The sequence below is a fragment of the Mirounga leonina genome, unplaced genomic scaffold (genome assembly GCF_011800145.1).
Source record: "Mirounga leonina isolate KUSES-001 unplaced genomic scaffold, KU_Mleo_1.0 Mir_99, whole genome shotgun sequence".
In the NCBI taxonomy this organism is placed as follows: domain Eukaryota; kingdom Metazoa; phylum Chordata; class Mammalia; order Carnivora; family Phocidae; genus Mirounga; species Mirounga leonina.
The window spans coordinates 5,541,438-5,563,463 of record NW_023270971.1 but is presented as its reverse complement, the minus strand read 5'-3'; the positions used below and the strand labels follow the sequence as shown (position 1 = coordinate 5,563,463).

At 53.5% G+C, this 22,026-nt stretch overlaps 1 protein-coding gene across 2 annotated transcripts in view; it reads right to left on the bottom strand.

Moving 5' to 3' along the window:
* Positions 1-22,026, bottom strand: part of LOC118006797 (peroxisome proliferator-activated receptor gamma coactivator 1-beta-like) — a 111,679-nt gene that overhangs the window by 63,387 nt on the left and 26,266 nt on the right. The gene's annotated exons all lie outside the window — the stretch shown is intronic.

Sequence of the window (22,026 nt, the reverse complement as noted above, 5' to 3'; positions counted from 1 at the left end):
TGGCTCAGTCGGTAAACTGTCTGCCTCCAGCTCAGGTTGTGATCCCGAAGTCCTGGGATCAAGCCCTGAGTCGGGCTCCCTGCTCAGCGGGGAGCCTGCTTCTCCCTCTCCCTCTGCCCCTCATCCCCACTTGTGTTCTCTCTCTAATAAATAAATAAAATCTTTTTTTTTTAAAGATTTTATTTATTTATTTGAGACAGAGAGAATGAGAGAGACAGAGAGCACATGAGAGGGGGGAGGGTCAGAGGGAGAAGCAGGCTCCCTGCCGAGCAGGGAGCCCGATGCGGGACTTGATCCAGGGACTCCAGGATCATGACCTGAGCCGAAGGCAGTCGCTTAACCAACTGAGCCACCCAGGCGCCCATAAATAAATAAAATCTTTAAAAAAAAAAAAAAAAAGGAATGGGGGTCAGGTTCAGCCCTCCCTCAGCTCGCCTTCACTCTGAGCCAAGCCTGGCCCAGACTCTTGGCAGCTAACCTCATAGATGCGGGCAGAGGGTTAGCGAATGATTCTGCTCTCTGGCCCTCATTTAGTGCCCGCCTGGGTTGGGGTGGCCCCAGCTCCTAAGAGTCACAACAATAACCTCCACAGACACACCTGGACTACCCACATGGCACCACCAGGAAACCAAAAAGTCTTTGCCCTGTGTACAGAACAGAGGGGCTGGGATCTCAGGAAAGGCAGAGTAGAGGGCAAGACCAGGAGCCCAGGAGCCCAGCAGCCTCTCTACAAATACCCAGCATTACAAGATATCAGGGGGAGAAAAGAATTTTTCTTAATGAGTCGTTTGAACTGTGACGTTTCACTGTTGGCTTGTAAACTAAAAAGGAAGGGGCCCCCACTTACCGTGTGAATACTAAGTGTCAGTCACTGACATCTGAGACAGCAGAAATGACTATCTCCAGCCCCTTTAGAGAAGAAGAAACCAAGGTTCAGAGAGGCCTAAGATCACGGGGCCAACAAGTGATCAAAGTCAAGATTTGAACCTGGGTCTGTCTGGCTGCAACGTCCATGACACCAGCCTCTGACTTGTTTCTGTCCTACCATTAGAACTAAAAGGGCCCTTAGGGGCGCCTGGGTGGCTCTGTCGGTTAAGCGGCTGCCTTCGGCTCAGGTCATGATCCCAGGGTCCTGGGATCGAGCCCTACATCGGGCTCCCTGCTCAGTGGGAAGCCTGCTTCTCCCTCTCCCTCTGCCTGTCGCTCTGCCTACTTGTGCTATCCCTCTGGCAAATAAATACAAATCTTAAAAAAAAAAAAAGAAGAACTAAAAGGGCCCTTAGATGAGGGGATCTGGTCCAATCCTTTATTGTACAGATGGGAGACTGAGGCCTCAGAGGAAGAGGCCCACGTGGGGCCCAGGCTTCCTGTTGCCCTGGGCGAGGCTTCTCTCCAGACCTCCGGACCCTGGATATCAGTATGGAGAACTCCCTGTTGCCCTGAGAGTATGTAATATAAATACCTCCCTTTTTCCTGAACAGTTACTTCAATGCTAACCTGCGCCATGCATCTGGGGATACAGCAGTGATAAAAAGATGGGGTCCCTGCCATCTAGTCAGATGGGGGAGCACCCAGACCCGGGCCCAGGCGATGAGAACACAAGGAGAGGGAACTGAGAGAAACTCAGCTTGCTGGAGTGAGGGTCCGGGGAGACCAGGAGGGATGAGAGGGAAGTCCTCAGGGCCAGACCCTGACCAGACTTCTGACCACTGTGTTAAGGTTGGCCTTTGCCCTGAGATCATAGGGCTCCACGGAGGGTGATTTCTGAAGGACAGTGACAAGATGGATTTGTGTTCGGCTGCCACATGGAGATAGGGACAAAATGGCAGCAGGAGGCCCAATGAGGGGCTGTCTCATTGGCCAATGTGACATAGTGGCCTCTGGGCAGAAGGAAGGAAAATGAAGAAGAGCAAATGGATTGGACCTACTGTGATCTATGTTCTGGTGAACAGACTCGGTGAGAGCTGGGCTGTGGGGAGTAAGGAAGAAGGGAAAGTTGAGGAGGGTTCCCTGGTTCAGGGCTAGGGGTAAGGAGTGAAATGTAAAAGGAGCTCCACTTTGGACATGCTGAGTTTTGGGTACCGAAAAGCAGGGGGGCAGTGCAGGCAGGCAAGTCAGGGAGTCTCTCACGCCCACCTTGCCCAGGTAGGCCGGCACCTGAGTGTGCGTGTGCATGGGTGTGCACGGCGGCAGGCAGGAATATGACGGCTACCATACTCCTGTTTGTATAATGCTACAAAGCAGATCCACACACTCTCTTATCTGGTCCTTAGAGCATCCTGGCGAGTTCCCCCCATTTCACAGATGAGGAGCCTATGACCCAAAAAGGTTGTTTGAGTTCCCCTAGGTCATGACTCCAGCCCATGCTTTCTGTCTCTCAGGCCCCAGGCAGTCATTGTTAGGTCACTGATCCTCTTTACCCTGACATGCTGCTCTCTTTATGAAAAACTCTGCACGTGGGCACCTGGGTGGCTCAGCTGGTTAAGCGACTGCCTTCGGCTCAGGTCGTGATCCTGGAGTCCCGGGATCGAGCCCCGCATCGGGCTCCCTGCTTGGCAGGGAGTCTGCTTCTCCCTCTGGCCCTCCTCCCTCTCATGCTCTCTGTCTCTCATTCTCTCTCTCTCAAATAAATAAATAAAATCTTTAAAAAAAAAAAAAAAAAAACTCTGCACGGCCTTAACTGAGTTTCCAACAGGGTAAGATGGGGGCAGATGTGCTGATCCGTCAAGACAAGTTCCCCAATCCTATTGGTGGCTGTGCATCTCGGTGGAAATTAACTCATTGGCCTCTGAGGTGGTGGGTGTTGGCAGGAAGGGAAAAGACGTGTCCTAAGGATGAGGAAGGCCTGAGTAGGCCAATGGTCTCTCTCTCATTCCAGTGTCACACTCACACTGGGACCCAGGAGTTCTAGTACCCGTTCTGTGACCTTTGCCCTTAGCACCCTGACTTTTTGTCAACCCTGCAAGCTCAGAACCATTGGCTGAGACAGCCCCACCAGCTAGCTGCCTTCACACAAGCCCTTTCTTCCCTTCTGTTCTGCCCTGCTCCCCACCTCTATCCCAGCCGGCATTTGGCAGCCCCCCAGAGGCCTGCTGGGAGTCAGGAGGGAATGTTGAGCATCTGGCCAGAGCCCAGGCCAGCCTTGTGGGTTCACATTAGGGCACCTGCTAATGTGCAGGACCCTGAGGCCAGCCGCCCTGTGACTGGCTGGGAAAGCCAGGCATCAGGCCATCCCAGCACCCAGGACCGCATGACCCCAAATCCCAGCTATAAATAGATGAGAACCTGTCAGCCCCCCTGCCCATACCCAGCCTCCCCTCTCTCTTGGCCAAGAATGAAAAGGGCGCCTTGAAATGATGCCGAGGCCCAGATACCCAGCTCAGCTGCTCCGGACCCAAACCTGCTATTGACCTCAGGGAAAATACTCCAGCCTCTGGAAATCCAGGGATCTGTCGAGCCCAAGCCCCACTCAGCCCACATTCTACTTCTTTCCCCAGTAACTATCCTGGTGTACTTACTGTTTCCAGCCCCCAGATTTCTGAGTCATTTGGATCACACTTTAATATGCTGCCACCAACAAGGCATTCATTAGGAACCCACTGCTTGGGGAGAGGGTGTGTGTGTGTGTGTGTGTGTGTGTGTGTGTGTGTGTGTGATGCAGAAACTTTTTTTTTTAGAGCTTCTTAACAGCTTGAAGGATATTAGACAAACACACGCTCCATACCTTACACAAAGGGAAAGGGCCTTACCCAAGGCCACAAGGTGAAAGGGTGGCAGATCAGTGAACAGACCCCCAGCCCACCACCACTCGGGTTTCTGTTGACCCTGTGCCAATGGCCTGGAATGCCCTTACTGCTTCTCTTACTCTCGCCCTCGCCGCTCTTGGACTTAGCCCACTACCACTTCCACCAAGAAGCCATCCCAGCCTAAATTAATTTAGCTCACAGCTGTCCCAATCCCTACCCCCTGCCGCACATACACTCCCCTTAATGCATTTACTGAGTCGCTTGCTTGGCATTGAACAAAAACGACATTAATAATTATTTTCCTTTATTTAGAGGTGGCAAATAGAATTTATCTCACAGGCCAAGTGTGCACAGTTTGTACTAGCCATCATCATGTGTGTCAGGATTATGAGGCCATATCCAAAATCAGTAGGACGAATGCGGTGACTGATTGGTGATGTCTGTCTCAGCTAGAGCTGATGTCAGCACTCACACCAGCTTTTACTCTATCCTTGTTTCAGGGTTTATTCTTCACTCTGTCGCCCCCAAAGACTAGATTCCTAAAGGCAAAACTCAGCTATACAGATCAGTCAGCTTGAGCTGTAAGAGAGGGGTTCCTCCTTCCCAGCCCCCCACCCAAATGGCAGTGCGGTGGCAAGCCGACAATGCGGAGGGGAAAAAAATGATAATTGTCTCTTGCTCACATCTGTGGTGGCCCCACACAAGGGACTCCACAGCCGTCAGCGCAACTAATCTGGACTACGAGCTCGAGGGGTACACAGGTATTCTCTCTCCTGTCACATGAGTAAACTGAGGCACGCGGAGGCTGAGGGACTATCCCAGGGTCATGCTACAGGAGTCGGCCAGCTCGGACCTGAACCTGGCTCACGGAATGGCAGCCATCCGGAACCGGCAGGAATCATCCGGTCCAGTCCTCCGAAGGACAAAGGACAGCCAGCCCGCCAGGTGACTGTCATATCTCCCATGACAGGAGAACACCCAACCATCCTCAGCAGGCCAGTTCATTCCATCTGGGGGCAGTTCCGGACGTTTGGGAAGCTCCTCCTTAGCCTGAGCTGGAACCTCTCCTCACAACCTCCACTCACCAGCACCACCCTCTCCAACGTCAAGTATTTGCAGGTAAATCTCATGCCCTCCCTGGAATCTGGTTTCCTCTGGGTGGCACACTGCTACGGCCCCTACCATTTGGAAGAACACGTGGTCTAAAGTCATCTTGCTTTTTGTTCCTCTTTCTCTGAGAGCATATCTGTTTGCCCACTGTGTTGACAGAACCGTCTTCCTCCCTAGTTCTAGACCCCAGACTTCTATTAATATATCCAAATGTTCAGAACTATCAGTAAGTTTTTGAGCTTCATTATGCTTCATACTATATACCCTCCCCTCCCCAAAAACCTCTCTGCTGCCAAAATCCTGCAAAACTAGAACAAAGCAGAATTACAAGCTGTCAGAGCAAGCAGGGGCTTAGAGACCCCTAGTTTAAGCCTCTCATGCACAGATGAGGGAGCAGGGTCCTATCAGCTTTAGTGGCAAGATGGTAGAGAGCCAGACCGGAACCCTCACATCCTCCTCCCAGTCCTGGACTCTGCCCACCAAACCCTGGGTAATGTTTGACTTGAAATCCTGCACCCAATTCAAGGTCAGGCAAGTGAGCCTGGGTCATACGGAGAACTGTTGACAGGCCAAGATGAGAATGTGAACCCTGCAGGCCCCAGGCCTCGGGCCACACTTGGCTCCCGAGGCTCTCCACAGAGGGCTCCTCCCCGTATGAGAATCCGTGCTTGGGGCTTCGCCCTCCTGGGTGTCTGGGCTGCCAATGTTCCAACCTCACATGGCTCTGCTCCCCAACCCCTACCCACTCCCAAACTCCGCAGCAGGCCCAGACAGGCACTCACCTTCATAATGAAGCACCTTCATTATGCTTCATACTATATACCCTCCCCCCCACCCCACCCAGGACACACGGCCCTTCAGCTTGGGGACAGGGAAACGGTCACTCCTTCGCTGCCAGCCAGAGGGTGTTATATTAAATGCCAACCGAAACGGGACGGCTCCAGCTACACTTTATCAAACAGCAGAGAGCCCCAAAGAACCAGGTCCCAGCAACAGAGAGGGGCTCAGTGCATGCCCTGACCGCTCGCCTGCCCCCATGCTGTCTCCTGATCCATTTCCTCATTTCTGGGCCTCGACAGAGCTTGCACTGAATGCCAGAGCCTGTCTTCCCGTCACTGTACCCTCAGCTTCCGGTATACAGCAGATGCTCAATAAGACCTGACGGCGTGAGTGTTGTGTGGTGCCTGAGGTGATCCAGCGACACTTGGGGAAAAGGGGTACCAAAATTTGGCCTTGAGGGCAGAAGAGGCCACTTCTCTCCCAGACACCCCTCTCCCAGGAACACCCGTTGCTTTCCGGTTTCTGGGCACCTAAGATGCACCAGGTACTTGCATTCATCCCATGGAATCTGAGCAACCCTGACCCCTGTCTAAAAGCTGGGGGGACTGGACCACTGAGGTCAGAGAGGCTTCCTGATCTGTCTGTGGTGTGCAGCCAAGATGCAGCTGCCACAGGACTCAAAACTCAGGCCTCTCTCACGGCCAAGTACCCAGTTCAGAGCCTGGCTATGATCAGATCATCACGGGTCTTCAGCGTTGTGAGAAGGAACCCGAAACTATCTAGTAGCCGACAGAAATCTAGGGAAGACCCTTCTGAGGAGGGGCCTACGAAGACCCTTCAATCTGTGACATTCAAACACTAGGTCTTGTTGGGACCAGTCCCCAAAAGACTGGTCTGCGAGTAGACTCACTGTCAAACACAGACACTGGACACAGGCCATGTCCCCTATGTGCTGTTGCTAGAACCTTCTGGATAATTGTTTTCCACGGAATCCTGGAAAATGGGGGAGGGGAGGCTCTGCGATCACACAGTCACACTTCCCTTTCTTCAAACAAGGAAAGTGAGGCCACCAATGCCGGGTTTTGTCTGAGATTAGCCAGCCACAGCCAGACAGTTACAGATCCAGGATGTCTGGCCTCATGTGCTGGTGGGGGAGCCTGGGAGGAAGGGGGTGGGAAGGGCTGTGACTTGCAGCAGGCGGGGTGAGCTTCATTCCATGAAGTCCCACAAAGCTGAGCCAGGGCCCAGAGTGGGAGCCGAGACTGTAGCTCATTTATCCTAAGGAAGCCCCGGGACAGCCAGAGCTGCCCCAAGATGGTCCCAGGCAGCCTTGGAGGTAGTGAGGGCTCTGTGACTGGGCGTGTGCAAACACAGCCTGCTTGGTGGGATGGCAGGAGACGCAAGCGCCAGCTGGTGGGTGGGCTCGATGAGACGGCCTTGAAAATCCCCTTGACCCAGCGAGCCCGCAGCCCTGCTGTGAGCCTCTTCCGGCTGCCGTCAGCCAGTGGAGGCCCTTTCTGGCCACTGGAAGTCCAGGTGGAGTCTTCACCTCCCGCCAAGTTGTAGGCTGGGGTAAGGGAGAGGCCAAAGTCTTCTTGCCAGGAACACGGGACCCTCCTCACCACGCTCCGTCCCGGAGGTGCCTCCCTCACGCCATCCCCTACAAGCACAAGGCAAGTGCCAAGAGCCCGTGGATGCTGGTCCACGCACGTGAGCAAGCTGAACACTGCGTGTGTGTTCTCAGAAGAGTTTTCAATCCCTACTTCCAAGTGCTCCTTCCCCTCTTGGGAAGCTAGAGCTCTGGGAGGGGGTGGGGCGCTGCAGCCTCACGGGGAGAGAGGACCAAAGAAGGCAAAAAGTGAAGATGGGGGGAGGGGGTGGGGGGGCACGGGCAGTTTCCTGAGGAGACCCAGGCTGTAAAAGGAGTGAAGAGGCCTCCATGATCCATGAGGGACGAGGCAGCCACTTAACTCTTCCCTCCCAGTGTGGGAGGGTAGCGTGGGACGGCGGTGGAATTTCCCAACACATTCCTGGGCACAGAGCCCAGCACGCCCCCTCCCACTCCAGGCTGTCAGCACGACTCAGGCCAGGCCTTACTAGTGAGTGTGGCCTGGCAATGGCCCAGGGGCTGGGGGGGCTTTGGGTATGAGGTAGGAAGAGTATGGGGGGCAAGAGGGGAGGCTCTGGAGACAGAGGAGGTGGCCTCAGATCCTGGCTGTGCCCACCTGGGAGGCCTTGGCATGCATTTTGGGACTTACACATCTGTAAAGTGGGCAGAGTGTGTGTGTGTGTGTGTGTGTGTATGTATGTGTTTGAAATGACTGGGAAAATTACTCTAGAGCCCTGGGCACATGCTCAATGCTTGATAACTAGGAGATGAAAACAAACCACAAACTGCCTTGGCAATAATGACAACAAAAGTGAATTCAGACCGAGTCCTAGCCCTGACCTTGCTGCTTTGTTAGGACGAGTCACATCACCTTTCTGAGCCTCAGGTCCTACACCTGCACATGGGATTCACAGCCTCCCTCTTGGCCAGCTACAAAGTGCGGCACGCTGGAAACAGTTGTTCCTGTGATGGAGGGGCAGGGCAGCAGGTGGATTAGGAGGCAGGGGAAGGGACGAGGCAGGAGCTACGAGGGTGAGTGCACTCACGTGCATGCAGAGCACAGGTAGCCCAGAGCACCTCACCCCCTATCTGCTGCCAAAGGGCAAAGGTTACTGGGCGATTTCCTCACCTGAGAACCACGGTCTTGTTCAAACTTGTCTGGTGACTTAGGGCTTGTAAGTGGCTGAGCGCAGATGTGAATGCAGGTCCAAATGCTGAAGCCACAGTCTCCCTGTGACTCTCCAGTCTGGCCTCTGGGAGGACCATTCCCAGGGCCCCTGGGTGAATTCACTGCATCCTAGGCTGCAGCATCGACCGCAGACATGATCTCAAGACCCCCTGGTCTATGGAGGCCAAGCATGGGTGGTACCACTGCCACGGGCATTTGGGAATTCCAGGTTGGCACGATGATTTGGGGCCCTGGGATGCCACATGTCCTGAATGCACGGGCAGTCCTGTGCAGTGAAAAACTGTCTAGCCTAAAAAGCTTTTGACACCCCTTTTGGGAAACAATGAACACAAGCAAACCTTTTTGTGGTGCAGATGGGGAAACTAAGGCCCACAGAGGGGCAAGGATTTGCCGTGGCCACACAGTAAGCTTGCAAGGGGAATGAGGCGAGAGTCAGCTCCTCTCGCTCCCCGTCCAGCGCCCCTCCATGGCCTTCACACCTATGCTCTGCTATCTTTTCTATGATACCCGTCAGAGCTAGAGAAGCATAGGAAGAGTCAAAAAAGGAAGCCAGCGACGAAGATGGAGGTGAGGTGGTGGGGTCACCGCTTGGCAGGGAAGAAAGGGAGTGGTTGAGAGCAGGTGGTGCAGTCAGTGTGCTCTCACTGCTGACCACTAGGGGGCAATGTTGGCATCAGGCAGCTTGGTTGTGTCGGAAGACCGCTAAGGGGAGGTGGTCAGCGAGGGGAAGAAAGGAGGCCTCTATTTTAACTGAGTTCTATCTCACCTGACTAACTCTCCTTACAGACCGTCTAGTGCACCTAGCACCACAACCCCTTTGGTGCCAACTGTGGAGAGAGGTATGGGGGAGGGGAAAGGGGGCAGGGAAGAAAGGGGTCCAAAGGCAGACGCAGACCAGAAAGCCACAGCAAACCCAGGGCCCTGAGTACTTCCTGGCTCCCATCCTAGAACAGGAAGAAAAGTAGGTATCATTAGCTGAAGCCTTCAACACAAGATAGGCCCAGCTGCAAACTCAGCATCCCTTTCTAGATCTCTTAGAAAATGTTTGTCTCCAGTGCCAGCTCCAGTTGATTGGGAAGACTGCCTAAAGCCCTGTTTTGGCAAAGGAATCTGTCCGGATTCAGAGGACAGAGAGTGGTGATTGATTAGTTCTGTCTGCCCCGGGCGCTGCAAGGGGAGATTCCCCTTGTGTGACATCTCAGACATGATTTTCTCCCTTCCAGGAAGCCTCTGCAGGTCTCACTCTACTGTATCCTCCAAGCAACCTAGGCCGTGGGCAGGGCACAGATGATTGAGCCCCTTCGAAGATAAGGAATTGAAGGCCCGGGAAACTGTCTGAAGTTACAGAATGAGTCAGTGGATGATAAGGGAGGTGAGAACCTGAGACCCCATCTGTCCACCATTTGCTGCCAGGCCCCTGCACCTGCCCCACAGAAGTGCATTCTCAGCTGCCTCCATGCAGGGAGCCACGTGCACACCCTTACACACCCCTCACACACCCTTCGCTGTGCACAAACATGCCCCACCAAAGGAGGAAAGGGAGGCCAGTCCAGGGGAAGCCAAGTCAACAGTCTCATGGCCAGTGCCCACCCCACAGCTGCCAACACAGGCCACAGCTCACCCTGCTCTCTGACCTGGGGGACAGGTCACTCAGCTGGGCCACAGCCCCGAGTCTGACAGGAGCGAAGGCAGACGAACCACCCCAAAAGGCTATGCTGGACGGTGAGGAGCACTGCATTTGGAGTCCTCAAGTCTTAGACTGAGGTTTCAGCTCTGTCAATCACCCACTCTGGGGCCTTGGCCAAGTTCCCCCTTCCCACCCTGGGCCTCAGTTTCCTCTCTGTTCAATGTGGATTCATGGCCTCCCAACGCCAGTCTGTGGACCAGCAGCTACACGAGAAAACCCACACACAAGGCTTGTGAACACACATACGCCAATCCCAATACCAGACCAAGCAAATACCTGGGAGGGGGCCTGAAATCCACACTGTGAACCAGTTCCCCAGAGGACTCTGAGACGTAGGCATTCTATGGGTCTATGGCCCCAACCCGTGGGCCAAAGGTCCTCAGCTCTCAAACCTGCAACCTCATCCTTTGAGAGGCTACTGGAGAACTGCAGCCATTTTCTGAGCAAGCCAAGGAGAGTAAGCAGTGCAGGGCAGAGGGGAGACGGGTGAGGTTCAGACCCTGCCCAGCAGTCAGCTCATAGGTGGGACAGGCACTCAGTCAAGCGTATCCCTGAACACCAGGCAACCTGAAAGGCTTGGTTTCTACGGGACACAGCCTGCAAGCCGAATGAACATGTAAGTGTCAAAGCTGGGAGTCTGAGAGATCATCCCCAGCCCCCTGTAATGCTCAGCTCTGATAACTCTGGTCACGTAGGTCATCACGGGACCAGACCCCAGAGGGACGATAGCATCAGCAATCTTTCCTGAGTATTTTCAGCCCCATTTTGTAGCTGGGGAGACTGGGGCTCAGGGCAACACTATGGTGCCCTCTCAACCGAGTGAGGCAGGGGGCTTCGCCAGGCTCTCTGCTTCATGGCTGCTACAAGGTACCGCCAAGCCCTGGACTTCCCACTGGGGCTCAGCTGCCCCTATCATCCTGGCCTCTAAACAAAGGGCATCGGGTCAGGGCTGAAAGGGGAACCCAAGAAAAAGGCCTCATTTGCTCTCCAAACTAGTGCTAAAATAGCCAAAGCAGGCAGAGCTCGGGCTAGGGCCCTGAGGCCCACCTGCAGACCCCTCCTTTCTGACAGACCTAGGCTTACAGGCTGCCAGGGGGCCCCACGCAGGGCTGGATGGGATCCTGGGGACAGAGCACCAGCATCCTAGAGAAACACCAGGAAGGGGCAGGAGGGCCTGGCACACCGGGCCCTGTCCACAGTCACCCAGTCCCAGAGACTCACCATCAAGCCAGGCAATCAGGTCTCCTCCCTCCTTCAGAAGTTCACAGCCAGCTCCCTCCCCAAAAGGCAAATCCCCACTGCTCCACCTGCTTTCACTTCCTTACCTCTGTCTCCAGCTAGGCTAAAAACCACCCTGCCTGGGCCACCTAAGTGGACCTCCCTGGCTGTTCAGCCGCCCACCACCACATCTGTTAGTTCGTAGCACTCACTCAACGCATAAGGCACACTGATTTGGATACTTGATTATTATCCCCCTACCTCATCCCTTTCCACAAAGGCAGGATGCCATCTTGTTCACTTGCCCAGTGCTGGCAGATGCAGGGGACTCAATAAATGCTTATTTAAGCAAGGAGTAAATCCAGTGGGGAGGCAACATGCAGAGTTGGGACTGAGTGGTTGGTCCCAACAGCAAGGGCCAACAGAAACCCAGACGGGCAGAGATCACTCGAGGGTGGGGAGAGAAACTCAATCAGGGAAGGTTTCCTGGAAGAGGAGTTAGGCTTTGAAGAGCGAGTAGGAGTTCAACAGTCATTTCATCAGAGTGGAATCTCACAAAGCTGAGGGGGAGCTGCCCTTCCTAGGGAGGAGACCAGGAGGGGTCAGGCTGGAGCAGAGCAGCCTGGCGGGGAGAGTCGAAGCTGCCTCACCCCACCCCTGCCCATGAGCCAGAGAAGGAGCCAGAGCAGTCTTCCCTCTGGTGGGCAGCAACGGCTGAGAAAGATCAACTGCCAGGTTCAGTCATGCACCGGCCCCCCCCCAGAACAGCGGGCAGAGACTCTGACAGGATACCAGGGGACACTGGGGGCGTCAGGCTTGGGAGGCACAGCTGTGTTTCCGCTGGAGGCTGTTCATATTAATGAAAGGCAGGTAGGTCTCAGCTGGCTACGTAAACCATCGGCACAGCAGCCTCTGCCCCCCAACGCCATCAAAGTCTGTGTGGTCACCCCAGACACCGAGAAGCTATGGACAGCAAGCACCAGCCCAGCCAGCACTGGTAAGCAGAACGCCAAGTGCCACAGCCCAGCAGGGAACACCAGCCTGCAAGGAGCAGCACAGACAGACCTCTGCCTGCAAGACCAGATGCCTCTGTGCCGGGACTGTCAACACGGACGCTGCCACCACCTCTTCGCAAGGTCGCCGAGCCCCCCGCCCACCCCCCCACCGCAGTGCGCCGCCCCCACCACCCAGTGACTGAAAACACAACAAAAGCCCAGGCAGGACCACGCAGCCTCCCCAGCCGGACCCAGTTTACCAAACAGCATGACGTCATTAGCACAAGCCTCAACAGCCGGCGTGACGCAGACCCACCACTGACACTTGCCGGCAACGGCCCGCCAAACCCCCTCAGAGCGACACAGCATCCCCACCAGCCCGGCAAGCCCACAGCACGGGCCTTCACCACCAAAGTTGCTCCAACACACTCGAGCCTTGCTCTCGTGCCTGTGTATCGCAGGTCACGTGGCAACCCCACCCCAGGGCGGATGAGAGCGGCCCCTCGAAGGGATGTCCACCCAATCACAGCGTGGGGCCAGCGTGCCCCCGATCTGGTTCTCTTTTGCTTCCTGACTCCCGCTGGACGATGTCCGCCCTGACCACACCCACGGCCACGGGGCAGAACCACACATAGTCTAGCTGCCCACCCAGCGCTCCTCTTGGCCCCTTTGGGACCTGCTTTCTCCCCTCCTCCCCACCCCCCACCCCAATTCTTGGTCCCATTCTCCAGACACACCTGGCCGTCAGTCACCCTGGCTGAACTCACAGAGAGTGGCCAGCAGACCAGAAGCGTTAGAATTTTTAAAAGCTCCAGGGGCTCTGACACTGAGTCCAATCCCCTGAGAATCCCTGTGGTACACGGCGGGAGAGAAATGCCCCTGCAAGCCTCTGTGCCTTTGGGGCGAGATCTAGCCCCCGCTGACTTTGGTGGGCTGGGAAAGGGAAGGCCTGACGTCTGGCCGAGGCTGCACCACTCCCCGGGAAAGAGACCCGAGGGGTGACCTCAGTTTCCCTGTCTGTATAATGGGGACAGCCATCCTGGCTTGCCCATCCCAGCCCTGCCGCGTAGATGGTTCCCCAGCACCTCTTGCAGGGCCAAGTCTCTTGCAAAAACCCTGGCAGAATAAGTCAGTGGATGATACCGGGCTATGGCCCTGGGGCTTTATAAAGGGCCGTACAATTAGAACGGATTCATTTGCTAGGGCGGCCATTAACAAAATGCCACAGACTGGGGGCCTTAAAAAACGGACGTTTATTTTCTCACAGTCTGGGAGCCAGAAGTCCAAGACCACAGCACCCGTAGGGCCGGTTTCTGGGGAGGACTCGGTGCATGGACAGCTGTGTGTGCCCACAGCCTCCTCCCTGGCATCTCCTGTTCTTATCAGGATACCAGTCCAGCAGAGAGCCCACCCTCATGACGTCATAAAGGCCCTATCCCCAAATACAGTCCTATTGGGGGTTAGGGCTGGAGTTTAATAATGGGGGGGATGGAATGAAGTCCATAAAAGGGGGAAAGGCTCGGTAGAGCACCCAGGGGTTCGGAGTCTGGCAGGCCTGGGCTGGAAACCTGCACCTCTCGGAGTCTGTTTCCGGTCAACAAATCTGGGATGATGGCACCTAGCCACAGTATTGTCTAAAGATTAAAATGAAATGTAAAGCAGATGAAAGCTGGAGCCGGCTTGGAGAATCATTCAGCAGTATTGCATCGGTAGCATGAAACTGGCCACGGGAGGGAAATTTACATCATGGAAACTGGCAAATCCTAACATTCAGGGCTCCCCAGCCCACCCCGGAGCTGGTTGTCCCCCACTTCCCAGCACACCAGTGAATGTAAGGTAGAGTAAGCACAGGGCTGTCCAGCCCGTGCTGCCAGAGAGGCAAACAGAAAGAACAAGGAAAAAATACAGCTTGCTAGGTCTTTCTATGCAAAATTGGCAGAAGAAAACACTTTTCTTACTATAATTTCTGTAGCACACAGTGCCACATAATAAGTGGTTACTCTATTGCCTTTGTCTCGGTTCTTCCCCACCCTCAAAATCTGACCTCACAGGCCCGAGACCACCCCCAGCTAGTGCCCGCCTTTACGCCTCGGCCCACAGCCCTGCCCCCTGAAGAGCTCTTCAGACCAGGGCAATCAGGGCCCTTGCTCTGGGCTTGCCTCCTAGAGGGCATCGCTTTGGCCCTCCTCCAGACCCCAAATGCCCTGCCTAAATGGTGCTGAGCCTGCTCCCAGGCCCTGTGAGGTGTCTCCCCTGGATCCATCATCCACAGGACAACTGCACGGCGTGCACGGTGGGCACGCACTCCTAGGCCTAAGGGGTGACTAAGCAGTGCTTGGCTGTGGGGAAAAAGGCAGACGGGGCTTGGACATACAGCTGGGGGCACACATGTGTGTGCATGAGACCCCCCGATATGTAGGCTGGGGACCTCCATTTGTACTCTTGCCTTCGCCTCAATAAGCCAGCCATCCTATTTTCTTCATGGATCGAGAACAAATCGGGCAATGATGATGATCTTTCAAAGCCCAAGGTCCTCATCTCTTCCAAAGTGGCCCCCATCAACCTCAACCATAGCCAACCTTCCCCTATAATAATCTTGTGTCACATTTAATACTAAGTTCTTATGACTGCTTGATATTACTCAAGGATCTCATGCCGTTCCAATAAACCCTTATATTTCCATAGTAGTTTCTGACGTTTATCTTAACGCAACCCTTGGGGGAAAAGGAAGGTGCTACTATTCCCAGTTAACAGACGGAGAAACTGAGACTTAGAGAGAGTAAGTTACTTGCCGAGGTCGCACAGCAAATCACGGCCTTGACTTTGCATGGGGGACTTCGTCTCTTCCTAAGTGGATGAACAGCTTTTTTTGAGAGCAGAGATAATGTCCTATTTCTTTGCACCTCGAGGGGCTACCAGACAATAGAAATCGGCCTCCTGGAAGGGTAAGAAGGTGGTCTTTTTTTTTTTTTTACTTGAGTCATAAGAAATTGAATAGAATCTGACAGGTGGAGAAGGCACCTGCAGGACCTCAGCATTTCTCCCCATTAGGAAGCCAGACTCTGCAAAAGGAAGGGGGGTTCCCACAACCCTGAGGGAGGAAGGAGGCTGAGGGGGAGTGTTGAGCAGGCGCAGAGCTGAGGGGGCTCCGGAGAGAATGGAGTGCATCCTTACAGCAAGCAACATCTCCCAAAGACGTCCCCATCCCCTTCCCCGGAAACTGTGAATGTGGTTACCTCACATGGCAAAAGGGGCTTTGCAGATAGAATTAAGCTAAGGATCTTAAGATGGGAGATTATCCTGGATTATCTGGTGGGTCTGACGTAATCACAGGGTCTTTATAAGAGGGAGGGGGAGGGTCAGAGCCACAGAAGGTATGATGATGCAAGAAGAATAATGCGACCACAAGCCAAGGAACTCGGATAGCCTTTAGAAGCCAGAAAAGGCAAGGAAATTAATTCTGTCCTCAAGCCTCCGGGAAGGAACACAGCCCTGCCAACAGTTAGCCCAGTGAGACCCCTTCTGGCTTCTGACCCCAAGAACTCGAAGACAGTACATGTGTACTGCATTAAGCCATTAAGTTGGTGTGAAATTGTTAAGAGTGGCCATAGAACGCTAACACGGGCCCCCATCGATGTGCAAGTACAGAAACTGAAGCCTGGGAGAAGGAAGGGGCCGGGGGTCCCTCAGCTGTGGGCAAGGACCCGAGGAGAGGCAAGGTGAATTCCTCCACCCTCGATGGGCTTCTGGTCCCAGTGAGAATGCACCTGTCCTGTAGTTTCTTTTAGCCACCCGGGGGGGAAGTATGAGCTGTTATGTAGGAGAATGTGAACAAATGCTAGAAAAGTTCCAGAGAGCAGAGTTCAGCTCTGCTAAGCTGTCAGATGTCCAAAAGGAACAGGATCCCCCCCATGGGAATGAATGTTCTGTCCCCAGAGGTGCACAGATGAGTGGGTACAGCATCTTCCAGGGATGCTAAGAGAAGGGTTCTCACTTTGGGAGGAATGTCAGACCAAAGGCTATCCATAAATTCATGACTTAAGAGAGTTCTAGATCTCTAGATGTTTTACCTTGACAACAAGGCTCTAGATTCCCCTGAAGTTGTAAAATCTGACTCTCCCCTTTGATAAAGTCTAAGACCCCATACCATCTCTCCACACAACCACAAGGCTTTCTGGTGTCCCATGGACTCAGAGGGAATAGCAGGAAGAAGACTCTTCCCTTGGGAGCCCTGAATAAACCATCATTTCTAAACAATTATTTTATTATCAGGGAATCTTCCCAGCTGGCCTCACCCAGACACATCTCCCGAAGCAGGGGAAAAGGCTGGAGGTACAGGATTGCATCCTTGGGCTTTTGAACCTCTCTGCACAAACACCCCCCTCAGGTCCCAGCCCACTGCCATGAACTTTACACCCCAGCCCACACCCTTCCCTGCTAGCCAAGCCAGCGTGGGAAAGAGGCAGAGGTGCCCAACTTTACAGAAAGAAGCCTGTTGTTGCCTAGTGTGGGGCTGACTTCCTCCCCTGGCCCAGGAGGATATCCTTACCGGGGGCCAGGGAATTGCCAGGATAGCTCTCCACCCACTCAATGTGGGGACCGGTCCTCATCACATCAGCTCTGCCAGGCCTGCACCACCAGCCAAACGGACTTGGAAAGAAACACACTGGTTTTGTTTCCTCCTCACACTCCTGCCACCTCCCCGCTGATTGTGGGCGGGCTCCACACTCAGGTTCTGAAAGTGCAAGCGGAAAACCTGCTTCTCTCTCAGAACCGCTCAGAGAACATCCCCCTTCTCAAAGAGGCCAGCTACCTGATGAGGAGGCAGGGGGAAGCCGAACAGATCATTCTATCATCTCACATCTGCCTTCAGTGGGATCCAGTGAAATCATGATGGGTATTCTGTAAAGCACATGGGTAGGACTATAGGGTATAAACCCAGGTGCTGGGGTGACATACTGTTTCTTGAGGTCAGCTGCAGGCAGAAACCAAGAACACAACCCACTGACCTCTGTAGGGTCCAGGAGCACGACAGATATTTGGCCTAGCCTTGGTTGACAGACAGTAAGAAGGTTAAGATTACACATGGGCTTTGGAATCCGACTGCCTGGTTCAAATACCAGCTCTGCTATACATGGGCTATGTGCTGTCAAGCAAGTTACTCGGTTACCTCTGAGCCTCAGTTTCCCCTTTTGAAAAACGGTACTAAAAATGTTGATCTTGCCATGTAGAACGGACTACGAAGGATGTATGCAAAGTGCTAATCAAGTTGCCTGGCCTATTAAGGAAGGGCTTAATAAGTGGTACCTTTCAGTATAGGGATTAATGGATCATTAAGTTTCTGCCAGGTCTGGTATTCTGGAGTTAACCTCGGAAAGATACCTTAGCCCATCCTTCTTGGTTATCCTGTAACCTTATTTAGATTTTCCACCTGATCTCCTTCTTTCAGCCAACCCCTTTCAAGACAAAAACAAAATATAATAATAGCAATAATAATACTTTTTTAAATTAAAAAAAAACTGAACCTGCAATTTGGGTAAATGGCCACAAGGTGGCAGATCTCTCAATGGCAAGGTCTATTATAAGGCCCAAACTTTGTCTAATGATTCAGAGGTAAGGTTCTGCTCATGTAACGCAGATTAGTAATCATGAAATTTCTCCAAGCATTCATTAAAAAATCCTAATTAAAATAACAACCTTAAATATATCCAGCAATTTCTTGGTAGATACTGCCAGGTGCTTAATCTCATTTAACCCTAAAAACAATCCTCAGAAGCTGGCATTATTATTGCCACTTTTGGAAATCTTTTGGAAATAAAGAACTAAAGGCTCAGAGGGGTTCAGTGACATGCCCAAGGCCACACAACCTGTATCTCTTAAAGAAAGGAATTCAGGTAAGAAAGAGCACCTCTTCCCTCCTTCCCCAAGGGTTTGCCCTCTGCTCTGGTAGCTCCAATCCCAAGTGCCCCAGGCAAGCAGCCTTTGTGGTCTACCATTTATCAAACAAGATGCCAGTGGGCTGCCTCAGTGCCTTCCAGAAGGGAAGCAACACAGACCAGGCTGATGTGAGGCCTCCCGTGTCTGGCCTTCCCTAGTCCAAAGGAGGTCTTCTCTTAATTTAATCAACAGAGGTGGAAAAAGCAAGCTCTTCCCTCCTTTCTGTGCAAAGGATTCCTTTGCCTTAAAAAGAAATTTCTGGATTATCTCAGGGCATGCCCTTAATACCTCCCTACCTCTTGAATCAAGATTTGACTTGGTTACCGTCTATCAGATCCTGGAGGGAGACTCCCTCGCCTGCATTCTGGCTATCAGTAACTTGCATCCACCATTCAGCAACCGCCCCCCACCGCGCTTTCTCATGCCCCCCCCCAGCACCCCCTGAAGCCACCCTTCCGGGGGGGTAGACATAATAAGCAGTGAATGCGTAAGTGAGTCAGACATCACCCTGAAGCAGTGAAGGAGGCCAGCAGGGTAATGTGGCTGATTCAGGGGTGCACAGGGACCGCCTGGCAAGGCCTCTCCGAGGGGGCGTTAGAGCCAAGTCTGAAGGAAACTGGACTCAAATTGCCTGGCTTATTAAGGAAGAGCTTAATAAGTGGTACCTTTCAGTATACGGATTAGTGGATCACTAAGTTTCTGCCAGGTCTGGTATTCTGGAGTTAACCTGGGAAAGATACCTTAGCCCATCCTTCTTGGTTACCCTGTAACCCTATGAATTTAGGTTTTCTAGCTGATCTCCTTCTTTCAGCCAACCCCTTCCAAGCCAAAAACAAAATATAATAATAATAAATATTTTTTTTAATAAAAAAAAAAAAAACCTGGGGGCTCCTGGGTGGCTTAGTTGGTTAAGCTTCTGCCTTCGGCTCAGGCTCAGGTCAAGATCTCAGGGTTCTGGGATCCAGCCGGGCATGGGGCTCCCTGCTAGGGGTAGGGGGGAGTCTGCTTCTCCCTTTCCCTCTGTGTGTGCAGGTGCGTTTTTTTTTTAAATTAATTCATTAATTAATTAACCCCCTGAACCAACCGGACCTCCCAGGGCAGAGCACCTCCACTTTCTCAAGCTATCTGTCCAGTGGCAGCTTCACGTGCCTGGACCACCACGCACACAGCATGCGCCCTCCATGCCAGACAGCGGAGACCGACCTGAGCCCATCACTGGACAGGCTCTAGGCAGCTCTTCCAGCCACCATATGGCACAGATCAGCAGGGGGTGCGGCACTGTCCTTCCCATCTTCTCAGTCACAGAGCTAGGGAAAACCTAGCCTAGACCCCAGCCCCCACGTCTTTGGTCTGAGCCCATTGTGCACCATCGGGTTGGAAGTGGCCTAAGCTCAGGTCCCGGAGGAAAGCCCCTAAGTAGCTCCAATCTGCCCAGTCCCTCCTTCTCTGCACCATCCTTGGGAAGCAGCCCACCCAGAAAGGAAGGAGGGGCCTGAATGCGTAGATTGTACCCTCTGCCCTAAGAGGAGCCCACCCTCAGGGCTCAGGGGTCAGCCTGAGTCAAATCTGTCGGTCATTAGTGCAGTGGGGCCTAGAGAGCTAGGTTCCCACACCAGCTGCCTGAGTCTTACCTTATCTTGGTACCTCTCTACTGTTTCTTACCTGGTTTGTCTTTAAATCCACCCATTTGTTTCCTCCTTAGATTTATCCTTAGCAATATGTTATATGCACTGGCTATATTTTCTCAAATGTGCACTTAAGTACCTAGCTATTAAAATGAAGTAACTGGATTCACTTGCCACCTCAAATCACCAAGCTGGCCACCCATGCCACACTTTCAGACTCTGAGTTTACTCGTTCACATGCATGTCCCGGCCTCCTGCCCTTGCTGGCCTCAGTTCCTCCTCTGGAAAATTCTGAACAGTAGCATCTGAGGTCTTTGCAATCCAACACCTGGTCTCCCTGGGTCTGGCCCACCTTTACTGGCCAAGGATCACGTCACCCTTGTACAGGAGCCTGTCTTTTGGTTCCACCACGAATTCACAGGTTCCACAGCTCTAGCACATTCCTACCACCCCTCTCCAGCTTCCATGTTTGACCCAGCCTCCTCTGTAGGGCCTCCATCTCTCTGGGTCCTCCTCCTCGCTCATCTCCCCATGAACCCTGCTCCCGTGTATGCACACCCCACCGGCCCTGCGTCTGGCTGAGCCCCCCACTGCCACTCTGCTCCCGATCCCCACTCGCCTGGCCCCTAGTGCTTCCTCCCACCCTGGCCCCCTCTACCAGCCAACAAATAAGTGGAAGTGGGGGGGTGCTTCTCTGGACTTCAGTTTCCCTGTCTGCACAATGAAGGTGGAAGGACCCAAATAGAAGCTCTTAGTTCAGGCCTGTATGTGGCATTCAGGGCCCATAAAATCACATGCCAACCTTTCTGTGTTTTGACTTTCTTATATAAAGGATGAAGGAGGGCTCTGGCCAAAAAAGCCCCGGGCGTAGATAGTCTCTGAAAGCCTTCTGGTTCTCACTCACACACTCAGAATCCTCACACTCAGGACCCAGAGCACAATGGGCCTCGAGAAGAGACTTAAAGCACCCTCCGCTCTCCCTGAACGCCACCCTTCATGACCAACATCCCCTGCCACAAGCAAAGAGAATCAGACCAAGTGATCGAGGCCTTCCAGTCAACGTAAAAGCCAAAGCGAGTTATCTTTAACAGAAGAAAAAAGTCAAAGCTCAAGAGTCACCCCAGGACCTGGGGCCACAGCAAGCTCTCAACTCCACTGTGGCTCCCCCCAAGAACCCAGAACGGGAACTGCAGGATGAGGGCCAAGGGCCAGAGAGAGGGAGGACCAGAGGGCAGTCCACCTCTCAGGAGCAACCCCAGGGGCTTGGGGGAGAGTCCACAGGGAGAGACAGAGGACAAAAGAAATAGATTCGGCTCCAGTGCCCACCCACACATCCACCAACACTGTCCCCCAAACAAAAAAAGGGCCCCCAAAGACAGTGAGCACCCGTCCTTCCACGTGTGCAAGCAGCAGGCAGAAGATCCAAGCCCTGCCTGGGAGGATGTTGGGTAAGATGCCCTCTAAAATCTCACCCATTGGGGCGCCTGGGTGGCTCAGCTGGTTAAGCGTCTGCCTTTGGCTCAGGTTATCTCAGGGTCCTGGGATAGAGCCCCATGTCCCCATGTCTGGCTCCCTGCTCAGCGGGGAGTCTGCTTTTCCCTCTCCCTGTTCCTCCCCACCCTCCCCTGCTCATACATTTGTTTTCTCTCTCTCTCAAATAAAAGTCTTTAAAATCAATCCATCAATCAAATCAAATCATATCAAATCTCTTCCATTCCTGAGAGCCTTGGATTCTTCCTCAGGACAAAAGCGAAGACTGGGGCCGGGGAAGGCAGGGAAGCCGCCTCTGTTGGTGAGTTGAGCCAGGATCCAAAGGGATGCATGCGGGGGCCACCACAGGGGCCTCCAGGCATAAGTCACTCCACCGCACAGGGTTGTCACTGCCCCTGCCTTTTACCCTGGCGCCCGTCCCCCCCGACAGAAGTCCTCATGGGAACCCAGGGAGGACAAAGATCTGGCCAGAGTCAGGATGCGGAGCAGACTGAGCTAGGGAGGGAGCAGCAGGGTAGAGGCAGAAATCCTCCTTGTGTGAGCAAACCCAAGTGCTCATGGGGGCAGACACTGAGCTCTGTTCTTTAAGCATATGTTATCTCTGAGCTTCACCGTGCCCTGACGAGGATGGTCCCACTG